The sequence below is a fragment of the Somniosus microcephalus genome, unplaced genomic scaffold (genome assembly GCF_052327205.1).
Source record: "Somniosus microcephalus isolate GS21.2 unplaced genomic scaffold, FLI_Smic_1.0 unresolved_chr1, whole genome shotgun sequence".
In the NCBI taxonomy this organism is placed as follows: Eukaryota; Metazoa; Chordata; class Chondrichthyes; order Squaliformes; family Somniosidae; genus Somniosus; species Somniosus microcephalus.
In genome coordinates this window covers 4657790-4684397 of record NW_028225179.1, presented here as the reverse complement: position 1 = coordinate 4684397, position 26608 = coordinate 4657790, and positions in this window count along the sequence as shown.

Genomic DNA, 26608 nt, shown 5'->3' with positions numbered 1-26608 from the left:
TGGACTGGAAAATAGATTGAAAGGTAAGATGGTAGATAAGCAGTGGCAGACTTTTAAGGAGATATTTCATAACTCTCAGCAAAGATATATTCCAGTGAGAAAGACTCTGAGAAGGATGAACGAAGGAAGTTAAGGAGGGGATCAAATTGAAAGAAAAGGCATACAATGTTGTGAAGATTAGTGATAGGCCAGAAGATTGGGAAATTTTTCAGAGACTTGCAAAGGATGACTAAAAAAATAATAGAGGGAGAAAATTGATTGAGATGGTAATGGGAGAGCCATTTACACTTCATCGAGAGCCATCTTTTGTTTAACTTGTCCCATTACCATCTCCTTTAGCCTCGCACCATCTCCTAATCTCTCCTGCCTTCCATCCGATCACAGACATTCCCTTTTGTTCTTTCCTCCCCTCCCCCCTTTCCCTGCCCCAAGGCAACTTTCCCTGGGATCTGGGTGTCGTTGGCAAAGGCCAGCATTTATTGCCCAGCCCCTGCTTAAAAACCTGTTCCATCGCCAGCTTTTTCCAGTTCTGTCAAAGGGTCCCAGACCTGAACCGTTAACTCTGTTTCTCTCTCCACAGACGCTGTCGGACCTGCTGAGTATTTCCAGCATTTACTCTGTATCTAACCCGTGCTGTACCTGCCCTGGGAGTGTTTGATGGGACAGTGTAGAGGGAGCTTTACTCTGTATCTAACCCGTGCTGCACCTGCCCTGGGAGTGTTTGATGGGACAGTGTAGAGGGAGCTTTACTCTGTATCTAACCCGTGCTGTACCTGCCCTGGGAGTGTTTGATGGGACAGTGTAGAGGGAGCTTTACTCTGTATCTAACCCGTGCTGTACCTGCCCCGGGAGTGTTTGATGGGACAGTGTAGAGGGAGCTTTACTCTGTATCTAACCCGTGCTGTACCTGCCCTGGAAGTGTTTGATGGGACAGTGTAGAGGGAGCTTTACTCTGTATCTAACCCGTGCTGTACCTGCCCTGGGAGTGTTTGATGGGACAGTGTAGAGGGAGCTTTACTCTGTATCTAACCTGTGCTGTACCTGCCCTGGGAGTGTTTGATGGGACAGTGTAGAGGGAGCTTTACTCTGTATCTAACCCGTGCTGTACCTGCCCTGGGAGTGTTTGATGGGACAGTGTAGAGGGAGCTTTACTCTGTATCTAACCCGTGCTGTACCTGCCCTGGGAGTGTTTGATGGGACAGTGTAGAGGGAGATTTACTCTGTATCTAACCCGTGCTGTACCTGCCCTGGGAGTGTTTGATGGGACAGTGTAGAAGGAGATTTACTCTGTATCTAACCCGTGCTGTACCTGCCCTGGGAGTGTTTGATGGGACAGTGTAGAGGGAGCTTTACTCTGTATCTAACCTGTGCTGTACCTGCCCTGGGAGTGTTTGATGGGACAGTGTAGAGGGAGATTTACTCTGTATCTAACCTGTGCTGTACCTGCCCTGGGAGTGTTTGATGGGACAGTGTAGAGGGAGCTTTACTCTGTATCTAACCCGTGCTGTACCTGCCCTGGGAGTGTTTGATGGGACAGTGTAGAGGGAGATTTACTCTGTATCTAACCCGTGTTGTACCTGCCCTGGGAGTGTTTGATGGGACAGTGTAGAGGGATCTTTACTCTGTATCTAACCCGTGCTGTACCTGCCCTGGGAGTGTTTGATGGGACAGTGTAGAGGGAGCTTTACTCTGTATCTAACCCATGCTGTACCTGCCCTCACAAGCAAATTTGGCTAGGGTAAATAAAAGCAGAGAGTTAAATGCGTGGCTCAAAGACTGGTGTGGGAGAAATGGGTTTTGCTTCTTGGGACACTGGCACCAGTACCAGGACAGGAGAGAGCTGTTCCGTTGGGATGGACTTCACTTGGCCAGTGCTGGGACTAGAATCCTGGCGAATCGAATAACTGGGGTTGGAGAGAGGGCTTTAAACTAATTAGTGGGGGGGAGGTTTCAAGAGAGCGAAAAATAAAAATGTCAGCGGAGAAGGCAATAGAGCAAGGTAGCAGTGGGGGAATTAAAAACCAGAGCGTGTCAGGAAGGGACAGAATATATAAAGGTAAAGTAGTAAAGGGGGTAAAAGCAGGAATAAATTGTCGCAAAACATATTTAAAAGTTCTTTATCTGAATGCACGCAGCATTTGTAACAAAACAGACGAGTTGACGGTACAAATAACTACACATGGGTATGATCTGGCGGCCATTACGGAGACATGGCTGCAGGGTGACCATGACTGGGAATTAAACATCCAGGGGTATTTGACTATTAGGAAGGACAGACAGGAAGGAAAGGGAGGTGGGGTGGCTATGTTAATAAAGGATGGAATCACTGCAATAGTGAGAAATGATATTGGGTCAAAGGATCAGGATATTAAAACGGTTTGGGTAGAAATAAGGAATAATAAGGGGAAAAAGTCACTAGTGGGCGTAGTCTATAGGCCTCCTAACAGTTGCAACTCTATTGGTCGGAGTATAAATCAGGAAATAGTTGGGGCTTGTAATAAGGGAACAGCTATAATCATGGGAGATTTTAACATTCATATTGACTGGACAAATCAAATTGGGCAGGGCAGCCTTGAGGAAGAGTTCCTAGAGTGCATTAGGGATGGGTTCCTTGAGCAGTATGTTACAGAACCAACCAGGGGACAGGCAATCTTAGATCTGGTCCTGTGTAATGAGACAGGATTAATAAAAAATGTCCTAGTAAAGGATCCCCTTGGAATGAGTGACCATAACATGGTTGAATTCCAAATTCAGTTGGAGGGTGAGAGAGTTGGATCTCAAACCAGCGTACTAAGCTTAAATAAAGGAGACTGTGAAGGTATGAGAGCAGAGTTGACTAAAGTGGACTGGGAAAATAGATTAAGGTGTAAGACGGTACATGAGCAGTGGTGTACATTCAAGGAGATATTTCACAACTTTCAAGAAAAATATATTCCACTGAGGAAAAAGGGGCGTAAAAGAAAAGACAGCCATCCGTGGCTAAGTAAAGTAATAAAGGATAGTATCCGACCGAAAACAAGGGCATATAAAGTAGCCAAATCTAGTGGGAGGATAGAAGATTGGGAAGCATTTAAAAGCCAGCAAAGAATAACTAAAAGATTAATTAAGAAAGGGAAGATAGATTATGAAAGTAAACTAGCAAAAAATATAAAAACAGATAGCAAGAGTTTCTACAGTTATATAAAAAGAAAAAGGGTGGCTAAAGTGAATGTTGGTCCCTTAGAGGACGAGACCGGGAAATTAGTAGTGGGGAACATGGAGATGGCAAAAACGCTGAACAAATATTTTGTATCAGTCTTTACAGTAGAGGACACTAAAAATATCCCAACACTGGACAAACAGGAGGCTATAAGGGGGGAGGAGCTAAACACAATTAAAATCACTAAGGAAATGGTACTCCGTAAGATAATGGGACTTAAGGCGGATAAATCCCCTGGACCTGATGGCTTACATCCTAGGGTCTTGAGAGAGGTAGCGGTGGGGATTGCGGATGCATTAGTGGTAATTTTCCAAAACTCCCTGGATTCAGGCAAGGTCCCAGCAGATTGGAAAACTGCTAATGTAACGCCCTTATTTAAAAAGGGAGGTAGACAAAAGGCTGGAAACTATAGACCAGTTAGCCTAACAGCTGTGGTTGGTAAAATGTTGGAGTCCATTATTAAGGAAGCAGTAACAGGACATTTGGATAAGCATAATTTAATCAGACAGAGTCAGCATGGTTTTATAAAGGGGAAGTCCTGTTTGACAAATTTGCTCGAATTCTTTGAGGATGTAACAAACAGGGTGGATAAAGGGGAACCAGTGGATGTGGTGTATTTGGACTTCCAAAAGGCATTTGACAAGGTGCCACACAAAAGATTACTGCACAAGATAAAAAATCACGGGATTGGGGGTAATATACTGGCACGGGTGGAAGATTGACTATCTAACAGAAAACAGAGAGTTGGGATAAATGGTTCATTCTCGGGTTGGCAATCAGTAACTAGTGGTTTTCCACAGGGGTCAGTGCTGGGACCCCAACTCTTTACAATCTATATTAACGATTTGGAGGAAGGGACCGAGTGCAACATATCCAAGTTTGCCGACGATACAAAGATGGGAGGGAAAGCAGTGAGTGAGGAGGACATAAAAAACCTGCAAAAGCACATAGACAGGCTAAGTGAGTGGGCAGAAATTTGGCAGATGGAATATAATGTTGGAAAGTGTGAGGTTATGCACTTTGGCAGAAAAAATCAAAGAGCAAGTTATTATCTAAATGGAGAGAAACTGCAAAGTGCTACAGTACAAAGGGATCTGGGGGTCCTGGTGCATGAAACACAGAAGGTTAGTATGCAGGTACAGCAGGTGATCAGGAAGGCCAATGGAATCTTGGCTTTTATTGCAAGGGGGATGGAGTATAAAAGCAGGGAAGTCTTGCTTCAGTTATACAGGGTACTGGTGAGGCCACACCTGGAATATTGCATACAGTTTTGGTTTCCATATTTAAGAAAAGATATACTTGCTCTCGAGGCAGTTCAGAGAAGGTTCACTCAGTTGATTCCGGAGATGACAGGGTTGACGTATGAGGAAAGGTTGAGTAGGTTGGGCCTCTACTCATTGGAATTCAGAAGAATGAGAGGCGATCTTATCGAAACATATAAGATTGTGAGGGGGCTTGATCGGGTGGATGCGGTGAGGATGTTTCCACTGATGGGTGAGACTAGAACTAGGGGGCATAAACTTAGAATAAGGGGCTGCCCTTTCAAAACTGAGATGAGGAGAAACTTCTTCACTCAGAGGGTGGAAAATCTATGGAATTTGCTACCTCAGATAGCTTTGGAAGCTGCGACATTAAATAAATTTAAAACGGAGATAGACAGTTTCCTAGCTGATAAGGGAATTAGGGGTTACGGGGAGCGGGCAGGGAAGTGGACGTGAGTCTAGGTTCGGATCAGCCATGATCCTATTGAACGGCGGAGCAGGCCCGAGGGGCCATATAGCCTACTCCTGCTCCTACTTCTTATGTTCTTTTTCTCTTCACATATCTATAAAAGCTTTTACAGTCAGTTTTTATGTTCCCTGCAAGCTTACTCTCATATTGTATTTTCCCTTTCTTAATTAATCCCTTTGTCTTCCTTTGTTGAATCCTAAACTGCTTCCAATCCTCAGGTTTACTGCTTTTTCTGGCCAATTTATATGTCCTCTCCTTGGATCTTATGCTATCCCGAATTTCCCTTGTTAGCCACGGTTGAGTCACCATTTTTGTTTTATTTTTATGCCAAACTGGGGTGAACAAATTCTGTACTTCATCCATGCGGTCTTTGAATGTTTGCCATTGCCTATCCACCGTCAACCCTTTGAGAGACATTCCCCAATCAATCCTACCCAACTCGCTCCTCAGACCATCGTAGTTTCCTTTATTTAAATTTAGGACCCGAGTCTCTGAGTCAACAACTTCATTCTCCATCTTAGTGAAGAATTCGATCATATTATGATCACTCGAACCCAAGGGGCCTCGTACAACAAGATTGCTAATTAATCCTTTCTCGTTACATAATACCCAGTCTAAGATGGCCTGATCTCTGGTTGGTTCCTCGACATATTGGTCCAGGAAACCATCCCGTAAACACTCCAGGAATTCCTCCTCCACAGTAGAGGACATGAGAGGGGGGGGGGGAGGGAGTCCCTTAAAATGTGGAGGGGGTGGATGTCCCTTTACATGTGGAGGTGGTGGGTGTCCCTTTAAATGCGGAGGGGGTGGGTGTCCCTTCAAATGCAGAGGAGGTGGGTGTCCCTTCAAATGTGGAGGGGGGGTGGGTGTCCCTTTACATGTGGAGGTGGTGGGTGTCCCTTTAAATGTGGAGGTGGGTGGGTGTCCCTTTAAATGTGGAGGTGGGTGGGTGTCCCTTTAATTGCGGAGGGGGTGGGTGTCCCTTTAAATGCGGAGGGGGGTGGGTCTCCCTTTAAATGTGGAGGGGGTGGGTGTCCCTTTAAATGTGGAGAGGCGGGGCCGCGCATGCTCATTCGGCCCCACCACAACACGAGGCTGCCAGTGCGCCTGCGCGAGGCCTCCGGGGAGCTGACCGAAGGCCGGGCCCGGGGGAAGAGGTGGAATCAGCGGCCGGGGTAAAGTCAAGTGTTGGGGAATCGATTTAACTCGAGGTGAGGGGGGAGCGGAGAGCGAGATTATAAAGTAAAATACGAGAAAAACCAAACCTGAGGGTCGGGCGGGCGGGACCTCCGCGGACACCGAACGGAGCGGATTGAACCGCGCGGGGGGGCGGAGTGAGCCGGAGCAACGTGATTCTGACTGACGGGAGCTCTGACCAATAGGAAGAGGGCTGAGGTGGGAGGACTGAACTGGTGGCCTGGTCCTCCAACCAATGGTGGCGCGGCAAGGGGGCGGGACCTTCCTCCCCGGCGCTGAGGCTGGGGCCGGATTGTGACGTCATCAGAAGAAGGGGCCCAATCAGGTGGATGTAGGCCCGACCCGGCCTGTGAATGACAGGAGCTCTGACCAATAGGACGAGGGCTGAGGTGGGAGGACTAAACTGGGCGTCCTGGTCCTCCAACCAATGGCGGCGCGGCAAGGGGGCGGGGCCTCCTCTCCAGCTCAGGTGAGCTGGGGCCGATTGTGACGCGCTGTCCCCAGGTGAGAGCAGCTCAGGCAGCACAGAGCTGGGGCTGGAATCTGGGAGAGGGGCCGCAGGCAGCACAGAGCTGGGGCTGGAATCTGGGAGAGGGGCCGCAGGCAGCACAGAGCTGGGGCTGGAATCTGGGAGAGGGGCCGCAGGCAGCACAGAGCTGGGGCTGGAATCTGGGAGAGGGGCCGCAGGCAGCACAGAGCTGGGGCTGGAATCTGGGAGAGGGGCCGCAGGCAGCACAGAGCTGGGGCTGGAATCTGGGAGAGGGGCCGCAGGCAGCACAGAGCTGGGGCTGGAATCTGGGAGAGGGGCCGCAGGCAGCACAGAGCTGGGGCTGGAATCTGGGAGAGGGGCCGCAGGCAGCACAGAGCTGGGGCTGGAATCTGGGAGAGGGGCCGCAGGCAGCACGGAGCTGGGGCTGGAATCTGGGACAGGGGCCGCAGGCAGCACAGAGCTGGGGCTGGAATCTGGGAGAGGGGCCGCAGGCAGCGGGCCTGGCAAAGGGCCAGAAGCTTCACAATGCAAGCTTCTTTCAAATGCTAGAGTCCATTAGCAAAGATGTAATAGCAGAGCACTTGGAAATCAGTGACAGGATTGGACAAAGTCAACATGGATTTACAAAAGGTAAAACATGCTTGACTAATCTACTGGAATTTTTAGAGGATGTAACTGGTAAAATAGATAAGGGAGAACCAGTGGATGTGGTGTATTTGGACTTTCAGAAGGCTTTCGATAAGGTCCCGCATAAGAAATTAGCGTGTAAAGTTAAGGCACATGGGATTGGGGGAAAGGTACTGACTTGGATAGAGAACTGGTTGGCAGACAGGAAGCAAAGAGTTGGAATAAACTGGTCTTTTTCTGAGTGGCAGGCAGTGACTAGTGGGGTACCGCAGGGATCGGTGCTTGGACCCCAGCTATTCACAATATATATTAATGATTTGATGAGGGAACTAGATGTAATATCTCCAAGTTTGCAGACGACACAAAGCTGGGTGGGCGTGTCTGCTGTGAGGAGGATGCCGAGAAACTCCAGAATGATTTGGACAGGTTGGGTGATTGGGCAGCAGCGAGAGAGTTCGAGTAGAGGAACAAGGATGTCTTGCTGCAGTTGTACAGGGCCTTAGTGAGACCACACCTTGAGTATTGTGTGCAGTTTTGGTCGCTTTATCTGAGGAAGGATGTTCTTGCCATGGAGGGAGTGCAGCGAAGATTCACCAGACTGATACCTGGGATGGCAGGAATGACGTATGAGGAGAGATTGGGTCTGTAGTGTATGTACCTTTAAGTGGAGAACTACTTTTTACAGCTCCTGTATACGTAGTACCGGCAGTGACCACACCTGTATATAACCCTGAGTAGGGATCTGTACTGTTTAGTTTTAGAGCAACCCTCATCCATCATGTTGTTTGTTACCTGCAGCCTCTGTCGATTATTTGAAGGACACACGACCTAAAGATATCCAGATTTAACATTGGCGACGAGTCGTTTCGAACCTACCTGCAACTCTGAAGAAGGCGGCCGATTCCACCAGTGCGGGCGTCAACCATCCAGGGAGAACTTGAGCATCGCAGAGGAGGCTGTAGAGAGCTGGGCTTGGTTCTCCAGCCGCAACGATCCAGCGCAGCGGGCTGGCAGCAGGTACGGCGCAGACCCTTCCCGGACAGCGGCGGCGGGAGCCGACCGACGGCACAGAAAAAGGCCGAGCAATGACGACGGGTAAGAGAGGGTAAAGCGCACAGGGCGCAGCCGGGGTTGAAGACCGAGCGGCGTCAACGAGAGAGGGTGAAGCGCGCAGGGCGCAGCCGGGGTTGAAGACCGAGCGGCGTCAACGAGAGAAGCGCGCAGGAAAACGGGCAGAGCGCGGCCGGTTTCAAGGGCTGAGCAGCGTCCGCGGGGGAAGAAAAGAAAGCACGGGAGACGCCATTTGGGCCGCAGCGGAGAAGAAAGGGAAGCGCGGGAGACGCCATTTTGAGCCAACGGAGAAGAAGGGAGAGCGCGGGTGACGCCATTTTGAGCCAGCGGAGAAGAAAGGAAAGCACGGGAGACGCCATTTTGAGCCAGCGGAGAAGAAGGGAGAGCGCGGGAGATGCCATTTTTAGCCAGTCTAACCACACCCAGGGATGCAGAAGAGTGGCAGGGTCACAGCGTTCGACAATGAGGTCGAAGATTGGGCGACATATGTAGAACGCATCGAAGTGTACTGCAAGGTGAATGAAGTGCCAGATGCCAGGAAAGCACTGGTATTGTTGAATTCCATGGATGCAAAAACGTACGGCTTACTGTGAAACCTAGTCACCCCAGAGAAGCCAGTGGAAAAGGATTTTGAAAGCATAGTGACAATCCTACAGGACCACTTAAACCCCACACCGCTGCTGATAGCAGAAAGATTTAAGTTTCACAAAAGGAACCAGCATAAAGACGAAAGTAATGCTGAGTATTTAACGGAACTACGCAAGCTATCGAAACACTGCCAGTTTGGAACGGGACTAGCAGATACTTTAAGGGACAAGTTTGTGTGTGGGCTTCAAAGTGAAGGAACCCAGAAACGGCTTCTATCAGAAAAGGATCTTACGCTGGACAAGACTTTCAACATGGCAGTATCACACGAAGCAGCCGCACGGGGCGCTGCAGAGATACAACGGAGACCGCAAGAATATGGCACAAATGAAATGTCATATGGAGCAGTGAAGTGTTATCGCTGCGGCAGAACAACACACGACCATAAGGATTGTTGGTTCAAGGACCAAGTGTGCAGACAGTGTGGAAAAGTAGGACACATAATAAGAGTCTGCAGGTCGGGAAAGAAAACCAGCAGCAAGAAACCTCCACAGGAGAAGTACAAAAAGGTACATAAGGTGACGGAGAGTAGTTCAGACGAACAGAAAAGTGATACAGACTCCGGAAGCAAGGAGCTGGGTTGTCTGAAACTACATAATATAACCAAAATGGAGGATCACCAAACTATCTGGGTCACGCTCAAGATAGACGGAGTCCAAGTGAAAATGGAACTGGACACAGGATCAGCCCTAACAGTCATAAACCGAAGGGACTACAAGCGGCTATTCTCAAATATACCCTTGAGCGATACAGAGATTGTCTTGAAGACGTACACGGGGCAAAAAGTCTACCCCAAAGGAAAAATAAGGGTGAACGTGATATACAACAGCAAGGAAACACCAAAAATGGACTTATATGTATTGCCAGATGGAGGACCACCACTACTAGGACGTGAATGGATCCAGAAGATACAATTAGATTGGCATTCCATACAAGCGCTGACGGTAGATGCCAAAAAGGATGACGACGTCACACCTGGACGACTGTCAAAAATGCTAACTGACGCACAAGAAGTGTTCCAGGAGGGACTCGGAACACTAAAAGGCATAACAGCGACGATCAAAATAGAGGAAAATGCAAGCCCAAAGTTTTTTAAGGCCAGACCGGTGCCTTATGCGATCCGCCCAGCTGTTGAAGCAGAGCTGGAAGGTTTGGAACGTTCTGGAGTACTGTCCAAAGTGGACTGGAGCGAGTGGGCTACACCCATCGTTCCTGTAATGAAGAGGTCGTTGAGTAATACGCCTGGGGAACCAAAGAAGATTCGCATCTGTGGGGACTTTAAGGTGACAGTGAACCCAGTCCTTCACACGGTACAATATCCGCTTCCGCGGATTGAAGATATTTTCGCCTCGCTATCTGGAGGAAAACGCTTCACTAAGATTGATCTGGCCCAGGCGTACCTGCAAATGGAGGTAGAAGAAGCCTCGAAACAGTACCTCATGATCAACACTCATAAAGGTCTCTACTCATGGAATTGGGGGCAAAGTATTAACGTGGATAGAGAACTGGCTGGCGGATAGAAAACAGAGAGTTGGAATAAACGGCTCGTTTTCGGAGTGGCAGGCAGTGACCAGCGGGGTGCCGCAAGGATCTGTCCTGGGACCCCAGCTGTTCACAATATATATAAATGATCTGGATCAGGGAATTGGATGCAATATTTCCAAATTCGCTGACGACACTAAACTAGGAGGAGGGGTGGGCTCTGATGAGGATGTCAGGAGGCTACAGTGCGATTTGGACAGGTTGGGGGAATGGGCGGATACGTGGCAGATGCACTATAATGTGGATAAATGCGAGGTTATCCACTTTGGGGGTAAAAACAGGAGGGTAGATTATTATCTAAATGGCAATAGATTGGGAGATGGGGAAGTGCAGAGGGACCTGGGTGTTCTTGTGCACCAGTCACTGAAGGAGAGCATGCAGGTGCAACAGGCGATTAAGAAGGCAAATGGTATGTTGGCCTTCATATCAAGGGGGTTCGAGTATAGGAATAGGGATACCTTACTACAGCTGTACAAGGTGCTGGTGAGACCGCATCTGGAGTATTGTGTACAGTTTTGGTCGCCCCATCTGCGGAAGGATGTTCTTGCCATGGAAAGAGTGCAACGGCGATTCACCAGGCTGATACCTGGAATGGCGGGAATGACCTACGAAGAGAGATTAAATAGTTTGGGCTTGTACTCACTGGAGTTTAGAAGATTGAGAGGGGATCTCATCGAAACATATAAAATTATGGCAGGCCTGGACAGGCTGAATTCAGAGAGAATGTTTCCAATGGCCGGGGAGCACAGAACCAGGGGCCACAGTCTAAAAATAGCGGGCAAATCATTTAAAACAGAGATGAGGAAGAATTTCTTCACTCAAAGAGTGGTGAGCCTGTGGAATTCCCTGCCACAGAGGGCTGTGAAGGCTAATTCAATAAATATTTTCAAGAGAGAATTGGATATATTTCTGAAGGCTAAGGGGATTAAGGGTTACGGAGAAAAGGCGGGGACGGGGTACTGAACTGGTAAGATCAGCTATGATCTCAGACGAAGATCAGCCATGATCTCATTGAATGGCGGAGCAGGCTCGAAGGGCCGAATGGCCTACTCCTGTTCCTATCTCTATGTTTCTATGTTTAATACAACCGGCTGGTGTTCGGGGTAGCATCAGCTCCGGCTATTTGGCAAAGGGCAAAGGGCAATGGATCAAGTCCTGCAAGCGATTCCAGGGACCCAGTGTTATTTGGACGACATCCTGGTCACGGGCGAAAATGACAGTGATCACCTCGCCAACCTGGAGCAGGTACTCACTAGATTGAAGGAATATGGGCTCCGAGCTAATCGCCACAAATGCGAGTTTTTCCAGAAGCAGATCTCGTATTGTGGCCACGTTATTGATGAAGAGGGGTTACATAAGTCCCCTGAAAAGATTGAGGCAGTAGTCAAGGCTCCAGCACCGGAAAATGTGTCACAACTGAGGTCGTCCCTCGGGCTGGTGAACTACTGCCATAAGTTCTTGCTGAATTTGTCTACAGTACTACACCCACTGAACACCCTACTGCAAACGGGGGTACCATGGAAGTGGAATGACGAATGTAAACGAGCTTTCCAGAAGTGCAAAGAATTGATCACATCAAAAGAGGTGTTGGCTCATTTCAACCCAGCACTACCAATTCGGTTGGCGTGTGATGCATCACCCTATGGTATTGGAGCGGTGCTGTCGCACAAATTCCCGGACGGCTTGGAGAGGCCAGTAGCCTTTGCGTCTCGGTCACTAACCTCAGCAGAGCGTAACTACGCCCAGATTGACAGGGAGGCCCTCAGCCTATAGTGTGGGGAGTGAAAAAGTTCAACCACTATCTGCATGGGCAGAAGTTCACCTTGCTGACTGACCACCAACCACTTGTCTCCATCTTTAATCCAAAGAAGGGCGTTCCGGTGATGACTGCGCAATGGCAACAAAGATGGTCCCTTTTTCTAGGGGCGAACCAATATGAAATAGAGTATAAGGGCACGAAACAGCATGGAAACGCTGATGGGCTATCACGCCTGCCACTGCCTACTGCGGAGGAAGCACCAGCAGTGGACCCTGTCGAAATATTTTATTCGTCTATAATTGAACGCTTGCCAGTAACTAACGCCGGTATAGAGAAGGAGACCCGAAATAACCCGACACTGTCTCGGGTATATGATTTGACGGTGAAGGGATGGCCAACACATGGCGACTCACTGTTGCCAGCATTCTCATCCAGAAGAGAACAGCTGTCAGTATGCCAGGGGACCTTGATGTGTGGATCCCGAGTGGTAATTCCACCCAAGTTAAGGGAGAGAGTGCTCAATGAGCTTCACGAAGGCCATCTGGGAGGGGTGAAAATGAAAAGCCTTGCTAGGGCTTATGTGTGGTGGCCGGGGATTGATCAGCAAATCGAGGACCTGACAAAGAGCTGCTCAGGATGCCAGAAGGTCCAAAATGCACCACCACATGCCCCTCTACACCCATGGGAGTGACCCTCCTCTCCATGGCAACGAGTGCATATTGATTTTGCTGGTCCATTCATGGACTCAATGTTTTTAATAGCCATGGATGCGCACTCGAAATGGCCTGAGGTGATCAAAATGTCCTCCACCACCACGGAGAAAACGATTGCAGTCCTACGGACCATATTTGCCAGGAACGGCTTGCCAGAGCAGATTTGCTCTGATAACGGACCACAGTTTGTGTCCGAAGAGTTTCGGAAATTTATGAAAAGGAATGGGGTAAGGCATTACACGTCCGCCCTGTATCATCCAGCCTGACCCTTTCGGGATAGCGCCTTTCCGGAGGTTCTTGTTCTTGGTGCAGAGGCGATTCTGCCCCCCTTTCATCGGGTAGTTCATCGGGTTCCACTGCTACTGGGTCTGAAGTAGATACTACCGGTATGTCGGGTTCATCCCCAGGTACTCGAGACATGGGGTTGACGCATTCCTGTGATGCCAAGATCTGATCGACGTGGCGTCTCACAATGTTCTCCCCGACATCCACTGTGTACATTAATGGCCCCTGCCTTGTACATATCATTCCGGGTTGCCACTTCTCTGTTCGATAGTCCCGGGCCAAGACTGGTTGCCCTACATTGAAGCTCCTTGTCGGCTTCTCATTGATGTGCTGGAATTGTTTGTCCTCAACATTTCTTCGCACATTTGGTCTGAGCAAGTCGAGACGAGATCTCAACATTCAGTTAAAGAACATCATGGCCGGGGTCTGGTTGGTAACTGCATGTGTCGCGTTTCGGTAGGCGAATAAGAAATTGTCCATCTTATGCTGTAGTGGAATTTCCTCATCGCACATGGCCTTTGTCGCCTTCTTAAAGGTTTGTACGAACCTCTCAGCCAATCCATTGGTGGCTGGATGATACGGGGCGGATGTGTAATGCCTTACCCCATTCCTTTTCATGAATTTTTGGAACTCGTCGGACACAAACTGTGGTCCATTATCAGAGCAGATCTGCTCTGGCAACCCGTTTCTGGCAAATATGGTCCGTAGGACTGCAATCGTTTTCTCTGTAGTGGTTGAAGACATCTTTATCACCTCAGGCCACTTTGAATGAGCATCCACTGCTATTAAGAACATTGAGTCCATGAATGGACCAGCGAAATCAATGTGCACCCGTTGCCATGGAGAGGAGGGCCACTCCCATGGGTGTAGAGGGGCCTGTGGTGGTGCATTTTGGACCTTCTGGCATCCTAAGCAGCTCTTAGTTAGGTCTTCGATTTGTTGATCGATTCCCGGCCACCACACATAAGCCCTAGCAAGGCTTTTCATTTTCACTCCCCCCAGATGACCTTCATGTAGCTCATTTAGCACTCTCTCCCTTAACTTGGGTGGAATCACCACTCTGGATCCACACATCACTGTCCCCTGGCATACTAACAAAGACTGCCTACTTCCACCTCGGTAACATCGCCTGTCTCCGCCCCTGCCTCAGCTCATCCGCTGCTGAAACCCTCACCCGGGCCTTTGTTACCTCTAGACTTGACTATTCCAACACACTCCTGGCTGGCCTCCCACATTCCACCCTATGTGAACTTGAGGTCATTCAAAACTCGGCTGCCCGTGTCCTAACTCGCACCAAGTCCCGTTCACCCATCTCCCCTGTGCTCGCTGACCTACATTGACTCCCGGTTAAGCAACACCTCAATTTCAAAATTCTCATCCTTGTTTTTAAATCCCTCCATGGCCCTCCTTGCCCCTCCCTATCTCTGTAACCTCCTCCAGCCCCACAACCCCCTGAGATATCTGCACTCCTCTAATTCTGGCCTCTCGAATATCCCTGATTATAATCACTCCACCATTGGTGGCCGTGCCTTCAGCCGCCTGGGCCCTAAGCTCTGGAATTCCCTCCCTAAACCTCTCCGCCTCGCTACCTCTCTTTCCTCCTTTAAGACGCTCCTTAAAACCTCCCTCTTTGACCAAGCTTTTGGTCACCTGTCCTAATTTCTTGTTATGTGGCTCGGTGTCATTTTTTTTTCTTATAATACTCCTGTGAAACGCCTTGGGATGTTTTACTACATTAAAGGCGCTATATAAATACAAGTTGTTGTTGTTGTTTCATTTTTAAACATTTAACCGTTCTTGCAGTGACCGATGGTGGCTTTGCCTGGCTGAAGTTCTGGAGTGTCCAGAACCAGGGGTCACAGTCTCAGGATAAGGGGTGGGCCATTTAAGACTGAGGTGAGGAGGAATTTCTTCACTCAGGGCGGTGAATCTTTGGAATTCTCTGCCCCAGAGGGCTGTGGAGGCTCAATCGATGAGTAGATTCAAGGCGGAGATCGAAAGGTGTTTGGGCTCTCGGGGAATCGAGGGATATGGGGATCGGGCGGGAAAGTGGAGTTGGGGGTCGATGATCTTATTCAATGGCGGAGCAGGCTCGAGGGGCCGAATGGCCGACTCCTGCTCCTATAGAATCAGAATGGTTACAGCACAGAAGGCCATTCGGCCTGTCGAGCCCGTGCTGACTCTCAGCTAGTCCCACTCCCCGCCCTTTCCCCGTAACCCTGCACATTTCTTTACTTCAGGCACTTATCCAATTCCCTTTTGAAAGCGGTGATTGAATCTGCCTCCACCACCCTTTCAGGCAGTGCATTCCAGATCCTCACCACTCGCTCTGTAAAAAAGTTTTTCCTCATGTCGCCTTTGGACCTTCTGCCAATCCCCTTAAATCTGTGTCCTCTGGTTCTCGACCCTTCCGCCAATGGGAACAGTTTCTCTCTATCTGCTCTGTCCAGACCCCTCATGATTTTGAACACCTCCATCAAATCTCCTCTCAACCTTCTCTGTTCTAAGGGGAACAACCCCAGCTTCTCCAGTCTCTCCACATCACTGAAGTCCCTCATCCCTGGAACCATTCTGCTCAATCTCCCCTTAACCTTCTCTGCTCCAAGGAGAACAATCCCAGCTTCTCCAGTCTCTCCACATCACTGAAGTCCCTCATCCCTGGAACCATTCTGCTCAATCTCCCCTTAACCTTCTCTGCTCCAAGGAGAACAACCCCAGCTTCTCCAGTCTCTCCACGTCACTGAAGTCCCTCATCCCTGGAACCATTCTGCTCAATCTCCCCTTAACCTTCTCTGCTCTAAGGAGAACAACCCCAGCTTCTCCAGTCTCTCCACGTCACTGAAGTCCCTCATCCCTGGAACCATTCTGGTCAATCTCCTCTCAACCTTCTCTGTTCCAAGGAGAACAACCCCAGCTTCTCCAGTCTCTCCACATCACTGAAGTCCTTCATCCCTGGAACCATTCTGGTCAATCTCCCCTTAACCTTCTCTGCTCCAAGGAGAACAACCCCAGCTTCTCCAGTCTATCCACGTCACTGAAGTCCCTCATCCCGGGAACCATTCTGGTAAATCTTTTCTGCACCCTCTCCAAGGCCTTCACATCCTTCCTAAAGTGTGGTGCCCAGAATTGGACACAATACTCCAGTTGAGGCCGAACCAGTGTTTTATAAACGTTCATCATCACCTCCTTCCTTTTGTCCTCTATGCCTCTATTTATGAAGCCCAGGAACCCGTATACTTTTTTAACCGCTTTCTCAACCTGCCCTGCCACCTTCAACGATTTGTGCACACATACCCCCAGGTCTCTCTGTTCCTGCACCCACTTTAGGATTGTACCCTTTAGTTTATATTGCCTCTCCTTGTTCCTACCAAAATGAATCACTTTGCACGTTTCTGCGTTAAATTTCATCTGTCACATGTCCACCCATTCCATTAAACATAGAAACATGGAAGATAGGAGCAGGAGTCGGCCATTCGGCAGGGAATTCCAGAGCTTAGGGCCCAGGCAACAGAAGGCACGGCCACCAATGGTGGAGCGATTATAATTAGGGATCCTCAAGAGGGCAGAATTAGAGGAGCGCAGATATCTCAGGGGGGTTGTGGGGCTGGAGGAGATTACAGAGATAGGGAGGGGCGAGGAGGGCCATGGAGGGGATTTGAAAACAAGGATGAGAATTTTGAAATCAAGGCGTTACTTAACCGGTCTCCTTGTTGGTGTAGATTTCTGTACTGTGAACCTGTCCATTTTTAGAGACTTCAGGCTTTCTTGAACAGTCTCTCTGTTTTCTGAAGATGAACTTTAATTCCATTTTTTCCCCACAGTTTCCATATGTACGCTGACGACACCCAGCTCTACATCACTACCACTTCTCTTGACCCCTCCACTGTCTCTAAATGGTCAGACTGCTTGTCCGACATCCAGTTCTGGATTAGCAGAAATGTTCTCCAATTAAATATTGGGAAGACCAAAGCCATTGTTTTCGGTCCCTGCCAGAAACTCTGTTCCCGAGCCACTGACTCCATCCCTCTTCCTAACATCTGTCTGAGGCTGAACCACACTGTTCACAACCTTGGTGCCATATTTGACCCTGAAATGAGCTTCTGACCGCATATCCGCAGCAAACAGTTGGAATAAACGGCTCTTTTTCCGAGCGGCAGGCAGTGACTAGTGGGGTACTGCAGGGATCGGTCCTTGGGCCCCAGCTATTCACAATATATATTAATGATCTAGACAAGGGAACTAGATGTAATATCTCCAAGTTTGCACACGACACAAAGCTGGGTGGGCGTGTGTGCTGTGAGGAGGAGACCGAGAAACTCCAGGATGAATTGGACCTGGTGGGTGATTGGGCAGATGCATGGCAGATGCAGTATAATGTGGATAAAAGCGAGGTTATCCACTTTGATGGCAAAAACAGGAAGGCAGATTATTATCTGAACGGCAATAGATTGGGAGAAGGGGAAGTGCAATGAGACCTGGGTGTCCTTGTGCACCAGTCGCTGAAGGTAAGCATGCAGGTGCAGCAGGCGGTTCAGAAGGCAAATGGTATGTTGGCCTTCATAGCGAGAGGGTTTGAGTACAGGAATAAGGATGTCTTGCTGCAGTTGTACAGGGCCTTGGTGAAACCACATCTTGAGTATTGTGTGCAGTTTTGGTCGCCTTATCTGAGGAAGGAGGTTCTTGCCATGGAAGGAGTGCAGCGAAGATTCACCAGGCTGATACCTGGGATGGCAGGAATGACGTATGAGGAGAGATTGGGTCGATTAGGCTTATATTCGCTAGAGTTTAGAAGAATGAGAGGGGAGCTCATTGAAACTTATAAAATTCTAACAGGACTAGACAGACTAGATGCAGGAAGGCTGTTCCCGATGGCAGGGGAGTCCAGAGCCAGGGGTCATAGTCTAAGGATAAGGGGTAAGCCATTTAGGACAGAAATTAGGAGGAATTTCTTCACCCAGAGAGTGGTGAACCTGTGGAATTCACTACCACAGAGGGCAGTAGAGGCCAATTCATTAAATATATTCAAGAAGGAGTTGGATATATTTCTTAAGGCTAAAGGGATCAAGGGATATGGGGAGAAGGCAGGGACAGGGTACTGAGTTTGGTTGATCAGCCATGATCTCGTTGAATGGCGGAGCAGGCTCGAGGGGCCGAATGCTCCTATCTTCTATGTTTCTATGTTCGGCCTCAGACAATGTTAGGGAGAAGGATGGAGTCAGTGGCTCGGGAACGGAGTTTGTGGGGTGTCTGTCCCTTTAACTACAATTCATAGAATTATAGATATTTACAGCACAGAAGGAGGCCATTCGGCCCATCATGTCCGTGCCGGCCGACAAAGAGCTCTCCTCCCTAATCCCACTTTCCAGCACTTGGTCCGTAGCCCTGTAGGTTACAGCACTTCAGGTGCACATCCAAGTACTTTTTAAATGTGATGAGGGTCTCTGCCTCCACCACCCTTTCAGGCAGTGAGTTCCAGACCCCCACCACCCTCCGGGTGAAAACATTTCTCCTCAAATCCCCTCTAAACCTCCGTCCAATTACTTTAAATCTCTGCCCCCTGGTTATTGATCTGTCTGCTGAGGGAAATAAGTCCTTCCTATCCACTATCTCGGCCCCTCATAATGTTATACACCTCAATCAGGTCTCCCCTCAGCCTCCTCTGTTCCAAAGAAAACAACCCCAGCCTCTCCAATCTTTCCTGGTAGCGGAAATTCTCTAGTCCTGGCAACATCCTCGTAAATCTCCCGTCTCGAGCAGTCACATCTTTCCTGCAATGGGGACGACCAGAACTGCACGCGGTGGCCTAACTGGTGTTTTTGTACAGTTCAAGCAGAACCTCCCTGCTCTTACATGATGCAGAAAGAGAGAGGCACTGCCCCTTTAAATACCTGGGGACACATAGAAACATAGAAGATAGGAGCAGGAGTAGGCCATTCGGCCCCTCGAGCCTGCTCCGCCATTCAATGAGATCATGGCTGATCATCCAAATTCAGTACCCTGTCCCTGCCTTCTCCCCATATCCCTTGATCCCTTTAGCCTTAAGAAATATATCCAACTCCTTCTTGAATATATTTAATGAATTGGCCTCTACTGCCTTCTGTGGTAGTGAATTCCACAGGTTCACCACTCTCTGGGTGAAGAAATTCCTCCTCATCTCTGTCCTAAATAGCTTACCCCTTATCCTTAGACTGTGACCCCTGGTTCTGGACACCCCCGCTATCGGGAACATCCTTCCTGCATCTAGTCTGTCTAGTCCTGTTAGAATTTTATAAGTTTCAATGAGATCCCCTCTCATTCTTCTAAACTCCAGCGAGTACAAGCCCAATCAACCCAATCTCTCCTCATACGTCATTCCTGCCATCCCAGGTATCAGCCTGGTGAATCTTCGCTGCACTCCTTCCATGGCAAGAACATCCTTCCTCAGATAAGGCGACCAAAACTGCACACAATATTGAAGGTGTGAACTCACCAAGGCCCTGTACAACTGCAGCAAGACATCCTTGTTCCTGTACTCAAACCCTTACGCTACGAAGGCCAACATACCATTTGCCTTCTTAACCGCCTGCTGCACCTGCATGCTTACCTTCAGCGACTGGTGCACAAGGACACCCAGGTCTCGTTGCACTTCCCCTTCTCCCAATCTATTGCCATTCAGATAATAATCTGCCTTCCTGTTTTTGACACCAAAGTGGATAACCTCGCATTTATCCACGTTATTTTGCATCTGCCATGCTTCTGCCCAGTCACCCAACCTGTCCAAATCATACTGGAGTTTCTCGGCATCCTCCTCACAGCACACACGCCCACCCAGCTTTGTGTCGTCTGCAAACTTGGAGATATTACATCTAGTTCCCTCGTCCAGATCATTAATATATATTGTGAATAGCTGGGGTCCAAGGACTGAACCCTGCGGTACCCCACTACTCACTACCTGCCACTCGGAAAAAGACCCGTTTATTCCAATCCCATGAGCCGCCGCTGTTTCCCGGTTTCTTCAGCCGGTTCCACCAAGTCCGACTCAGGGCAAAGGACAGGAGCCAGGCTCCCAGAATGGCCCGCGGCCCCGGGGAGCATGCGCACTCTCAGCGGGGAAATCAGCGCGTTGCATAGAGTGGTTTCTGGGGCTCGGGGAATTGTGGGTGCTGCTGCCGCCATTAGTCAGCGGCTGTGGGGAAGAGTTTTATTGCAGGCTGACAGAAGTCGGTCCCTGGCCGCCTGTGTAGGTCTTTTTGTTGCAGCAGTTTGAGCTGGAGTGGAAATGGAGGAGAAGCTGCTGGGTTTTCGATGGAATCTGGAACAGTACCCATGGATTGGAGGGTAGCTAATGTCACCCCACTATTCAAAAAAGGCGGTAGAGAGAAAATGGGGAATTACAGACCGGTCATCCTGACATCGGTAGTGGGGAAAATGCTAGAGTCCATTATAAATGATGTAATAGCAGAGCACTTGGAAAACAGTGACAGGATCGGACAAAGTCAACATGGATTTACAAAAGGTAAATCGTGCTTTACTAATCTACTGGAATTTTTTGAGGATGTAACTAGTAAAATAGATAAGGGCGAACCAGTGGATGTGGTGTATTTGGACTTTCAGAAGGCTTTCGATAAGGTCCCACCTAAGAGATTAGCATGTAAAGTTAAGGCACATGGGATTGGGGGCAAGGTATTGACTTGGATAGAGAACTGGTTGGCAGATAGAAAGCAAAGAGTTGGAATAAACGGGTCTTTTTCCGAGTGGCAGGCAGTGATTAGTGGGGTACCGCAGGGATCAGTCCTTGTGTGCAGTTTTGGTCACCTTATCTGAGGAAGGATATTCTTGCCATGGAAGGAGTCCAGCCAAGATTCACCAGGCTGATACCTGGGATGGCAGGAATGATGTATGAGGAGAGATTGGGTCGATTGGGCTTGTACTCACTGGAGTTTAGAAGAATGAGAGGGGATCTCATTGAAACTTATAAAATTCTGGCAGGACTGGACAGACTGGATGCAGGGAGGATGTTCCCGATGGTCGGGGAATCCAGAACCAGGGGTCACAGTCTAAGGATAAGGGGTAGGCCTTTTAGGACAGAAATGAGGAGGAATTTCTTCACCCAGAGAGTGGTGAGCCTGTGGAATTCTCTACCACAGAAGGAAGTAGAGGCCAATTCATTAAATATATTCAAGAAGGAGTTGGATATATTTCTTAAGGCTAAAGGGATCAAGGGGTATGGGGAGAAAGCAGGGACCGGGCACTGAATTTGGATGATCAGCCATGATCGCATTGAATGGCAGAGCAGGCTCGAGGGGCCGAATGGCCTACTCCTGCTCCTATCTTCTATGTTTCTATCTCTTATGCACGACCTTATCGAAAGCCTTTTGAAAGTCCAAATACACCACATCAACTGGTTCTCCCTTATCTATTTTACCAGTTACATCCTCAAAAAATTCCAGTAGATTAGTCAAGCACGATTTACCTTTTGTAAATCCATGTTGACTTTGTCCGATCCGGTCACTGTTTTCCAAGTGCTCTGCTATTACATCTTTTATAATGGACTCTCGCATTTTCCCCACTACCGATGTCAGGCTTACCGGTCTGTAATTCCCCGTTTTCTCTCTACCACCTTTTTTGAACAGTGGCGCAACATTAGCTACCCGCCAATCCATGGGTACTGTTCCAGAGTCTATCGAATTTTGGAAGATGACCAGCAATGCATCTACTATTTCTAGGGCCACTTCCTTAAGTACCCTAGGATGTAGATTATCTTCTATGTTTCTATGTATTCAATCTTTCCTTGTAGCTGAAATTCTCTAGTCCTGGCTACATCCTCGTAAATCTCCCGTCTCGAGCACACAGTCACATCTTTCCTGCAATGGGGTGAGCAGAACTGCACGCAGCACTCTAGCCGGTGGCCTAACTGGTGTTTTTGTGCATTTCAAGCAGAACCTCCCTGCTCTCACATGATACAGAGAGAGGCACTGCCCCTTTAAATACCTGGGGAGCACCCATTCCCCTTTAAATGGCCAAGCAATATTTTGTGTTGAAAAGGGGCCGCAGTCCCCTTTGACTCACCCCCCCACCCTCTCACCCACCACAAATACTCACAAGAGAGAGAGAGAGAGGAGGAAGAATGCTGGCCTTTGTCCCTTTAAAAGTGGCTGCCCACCAAAATGTTCACAGCACCAGGACTCATTGTTCTGGATAAAAGAGAAAAGGTTTACTTATTTTTAAATGAATGCAGTTGATGAACAGCCTTGCAATAAAGGTAATGTAAAGGAATAAACACTCACAAGCTGGGTTTTTTCCACCCCCTCCTCCCCTTCCCTTTAACAGCTCCTGCAGACAATGAAAGCAGGAAAGCGGCGCGCGCAGCCCACCGAGGTCCCGCGCCCCTCCCTCCCGCGCCGCCATTGGTTGGAGGACCGTCAGCCCGCCCGGTCGTCCCAGCCCTTTCCCCGCTCCTGATTGGCGGGCGCCTCGCGTCAATCACCCCCTCCGATTACGTGCTGACGCCAGCACGCAACGCCAAAGGGGTCGGTTGGATCGGCGCGCGCCACCGCAAGGTAAAAAAAAAGACACCCCACACAATTGAGGAAAAACAACAATAATAATAATCGCACTTTAGAGGGGAGGAGGGTGGGGGAATTAATGAGTGTTTTCAATTCGTTTCGGAAAAGAAATATTTGAAAAGCTTCCCAACGGTGCGAGGCGGGCTACGCATGCGCTCCAGCCAGCCTTGGACTCCCCCACGTGGGCCCGCGGGCCGGACACGCCCACTTACCTTCCCCTGCACCAATCACAGCGCGGGCAGGCGCTTCAACAATCACCACCTGTCAATCACCCTCCCTTCCCCTGCACCAATCACAGCGCGGGCAGGCGCTTCTCTCAATCGCCACCTGTCAATCACCCTCCCTTCCCCCTCGTGGTGTCGATTGACAGCGGTGTCAGCCAATGAGGTGCAGGAAGGGGCGGGACCGGGGCCAGGACTGACAGCAAGCCTGAACTAACTCAATTAAATACCTGCCTGCAGCCAAAAAAACACTTTTATTTAGTCAGCCAAAAAACAGCAAAGCAAATAAGGTTTGCTGAGTCAGCAAAGCCTATTTTAAAGAATTATAGAGCGATATCGCAGTGATCGGTGCTCAGACCCCAGCTATTCACAATATATATTAATGATCTAGACGAGAGAACTAGATGTAATATCTCCAAGTTTGCAGACGACACAAAGCTGGGTGGGCGTGTGTGCTGTGAGGAGGATGCCGAGAAACTCCAGTATGGTTTGGACAGGTTGGGTGATTGGGCAGAAACATGGCAGATGCAGTATAATGTGGATAAATGTGAGGTTATCCACTTTGGTGGCAAAAACAGGAAGGCAGATTATTATCTGAACGGCAATAGATTGGGAGAAGGGGAAGTGCAATGAGACCTGGGTGTCCTTGTGCACCAGTCGCTGAAGGTAAGCATGCAGGTGCAGCAGGCGGTTAAGAAGGCAAATGGTATGTTGGCCTTCGTAACGAGAGGGTTTGAGTACAGGAACAAGGATGTCTTGCTGCAGCTGTACAGGGCCTTGGTGAGACCACATCTTGAGTATTGTGTGCAGTTTTGGTTGCCTTATCTAAGGAAGGATGTTCTTGCCATGGAGGGAGTGCAGCGAAGATTCACCAGGCTGATACCTGGGATGGCAGGAATGACGTATGAGGAGAGATTGGGTCGATTGGGCTTATACTCGCTGGAGTTTAGAAGAATGAGAGGGGATCTCATTGAAACTTATAAAATTCTAACAGGACTAGACAGACTAGATGCAGGAATGATGTTCCCGATGGCCGGGGAGTCCAGAACCAGGGGTCACAGTCTAAGGAAAAGGGGTAAGCCTTTTAGGACAGAGATGAGGAGGAATTTCTTCACCCAGAGAGTGGTGAACCTGTGGAATTCTCTACCACAGAAGGCAGTTGAGGCCAATCCATTAAATATATTCAAGAAGGAGTTAGATATATTTCTTAAGGCTAAAGGGATCAAGGGATCTGGGGAGAAAGCAAGGACAGGGTACTGAGTTTGGATGATCAGCCATGATCTCATCGAATGGCGGAGCAGGCTCGAGGGCCCGAATGGCCTACTCCTGCTCCTATCTTCTATGTTTCTATACAGGGCAGGAGGAGGCCATTCTGTCCCTCGAGCCTGTTCCGCCATTCAATGAGATCATGGCTGGTCTGCAGCCTCACTCCATACACCCGCCTTTGGCCCATATCCCTTAATTGCTTTGGTTAACAAAAATCTATCAATCTCAGATTTAAAATTAACAATTGATCGAGCATCAATTGCTGTTTGTGGAAGAGAGTTCCAAACCTCTACCACCCTTTGTGTGTAGAAGTGTTTCCTAATTTCACTCCTGAAAGGTCTGGCTCTAATTTTTAGACTATGCCCCCAGTCCTAGAATCCCCAACCAGCGGAAATAGTTTCTCTCTATCTACCCTATCTGTTCCCCTTAATATCCTGAAAACTTCGATCAGATCACCCCTTAACTTTCTAAATTCCAGGGAATACAACCCTAGTTTGTGTAATCCCTCCTCGTAACTTAACCCTTGGAGTCTTTGAACGAGCTCTCCAATTATTCTCACTCCCCTCATATCCCTGCAAATTTTTCCCCTTAAAGTATCGATCCAATTCTTTTTTGAAAGTTACTATTGAATCTGCTTCCACCGCCCTTTCAGGCAGCGCGTTCCAGATCACAACAACTCGCTGTGTAAAAAACTGTTTCCTCATGTCACCTCTGGTTCTTTTACCGATTATCTTCAATCTGTGTCCTCTGGTTACCGACCCTCCTGCCGCTGGAAACAGTTTCTCTTTATTTACTCTATCCAAACCCTTCATGATTTTGAACGCCTCTATTAAATCTCTCCTTAACCTTCTGCTCTAAGGATAACAACCCCAGCTTCTCCAGTCTCTCCACATAACTGAAGTCCCTCATCCCTGGAACCATCCTGGTAAATCTCCTCTGCACCCTCTCCAAGGCCTTGACATCCTTCCTAAAGTGTGGTTCCCAGAACTGGACACAATACTCCAGCTGGTGCCTAACCAGTGATTTATGAGGGTTTAAGAACATAAGAAATAGGAGCAGGAGTCGGCCATTCGGCCCTTCGAGCCTGCTCCGCCATTCAATGAGATCATGGCTGATCTTCTGCCTCAACTCCATTCACCGGCCCTATCGCCATATCCCTTGATGCCCTTACTAGTCAGAAATCTATCGGCTTCTGTTTTGAATATACCCAATGACTGAGCCTCCACAGCCCTCTGGGGTAGAGAATTCCAAAGATTCACCACCCTCTGAGTGAAGAAATTTCTTCTCATCTCAGTCCTGAATGGCCGACCCTTTATCCTGAGGCTGTGGCCCCTGGTTCTAGACTCCCCAGCCAAGGGAAACATTCTCCCAGCATCCATCCTATCAAGCCCTGTAATAATTGTGTATGCTTCAATGAGATCCCCTCTCATTCTTCTGAATTCAAGAGAATACAGGCCTAGTTTACTCAATCTCTTCTCATACGACAGTCCCGCCATCCCAGGAACCAGTCTGGTGAACCTTCGTTGCACTCCCTCCATGGCAAGTATATCCTTCCTTAGGTAAGGAGACCAAAACTGTACACAGTACTCCAGGTGTGGTCTCACCAGGGCCCTATATAATTGGAGTAAGACTTCTTTACTCCTGTACTCAAATCCTCTTGTAATGAAGGCCAGCATACCATTTGCCTTCCTAATGGCTTGCTGCACCTGCACATTCACTTTCAGTGACTCATGTACAAGGACACCCAGGTCCCTTTGAGCATCTGCATTCCCCAATCTTTCACCATTTAGGAAATACTCTGCCTTTCTGTTTTTTCTACCAAAGTGGATAACTTCACATTTATCCACATTATATTCCATCTGCCATGTTCTCGCCCACTCACTGAGCCTGTCGAGATCCCCTTGAAGCCTCTTCACATCCTCTTCACAACTGACACTGCCACCTAGCTTTGTATCATCAGCAAATTTGGAAATATTACATTTAGTCCCCTCATCCAAATCATTGATATAGATTGTGAATAGCTGGGGCCCAAGCACCGATCCTTGTGGTACCCCACTAGTCGGAGCCTGCCATCCTGAAAAAGATCCGTTTATCCCTACTCTTTGTTTTCTGTCTGTTAACCAGTTCTCAATCCATGCTAGTATATTACCCCCAATTCCATGTGCCCTAATTTTGTTCACCAACCTCTTGTGTGGGACCTTATCGAAGGCCTTCTGAAAATCCAGATACACCACATCTACCGGTTCCCCTTTGTCTACTCCACTAGTTACATCCTCAAAGAACTCCAATAGGTTTGTCAAACAGGATTTCCCTTTCA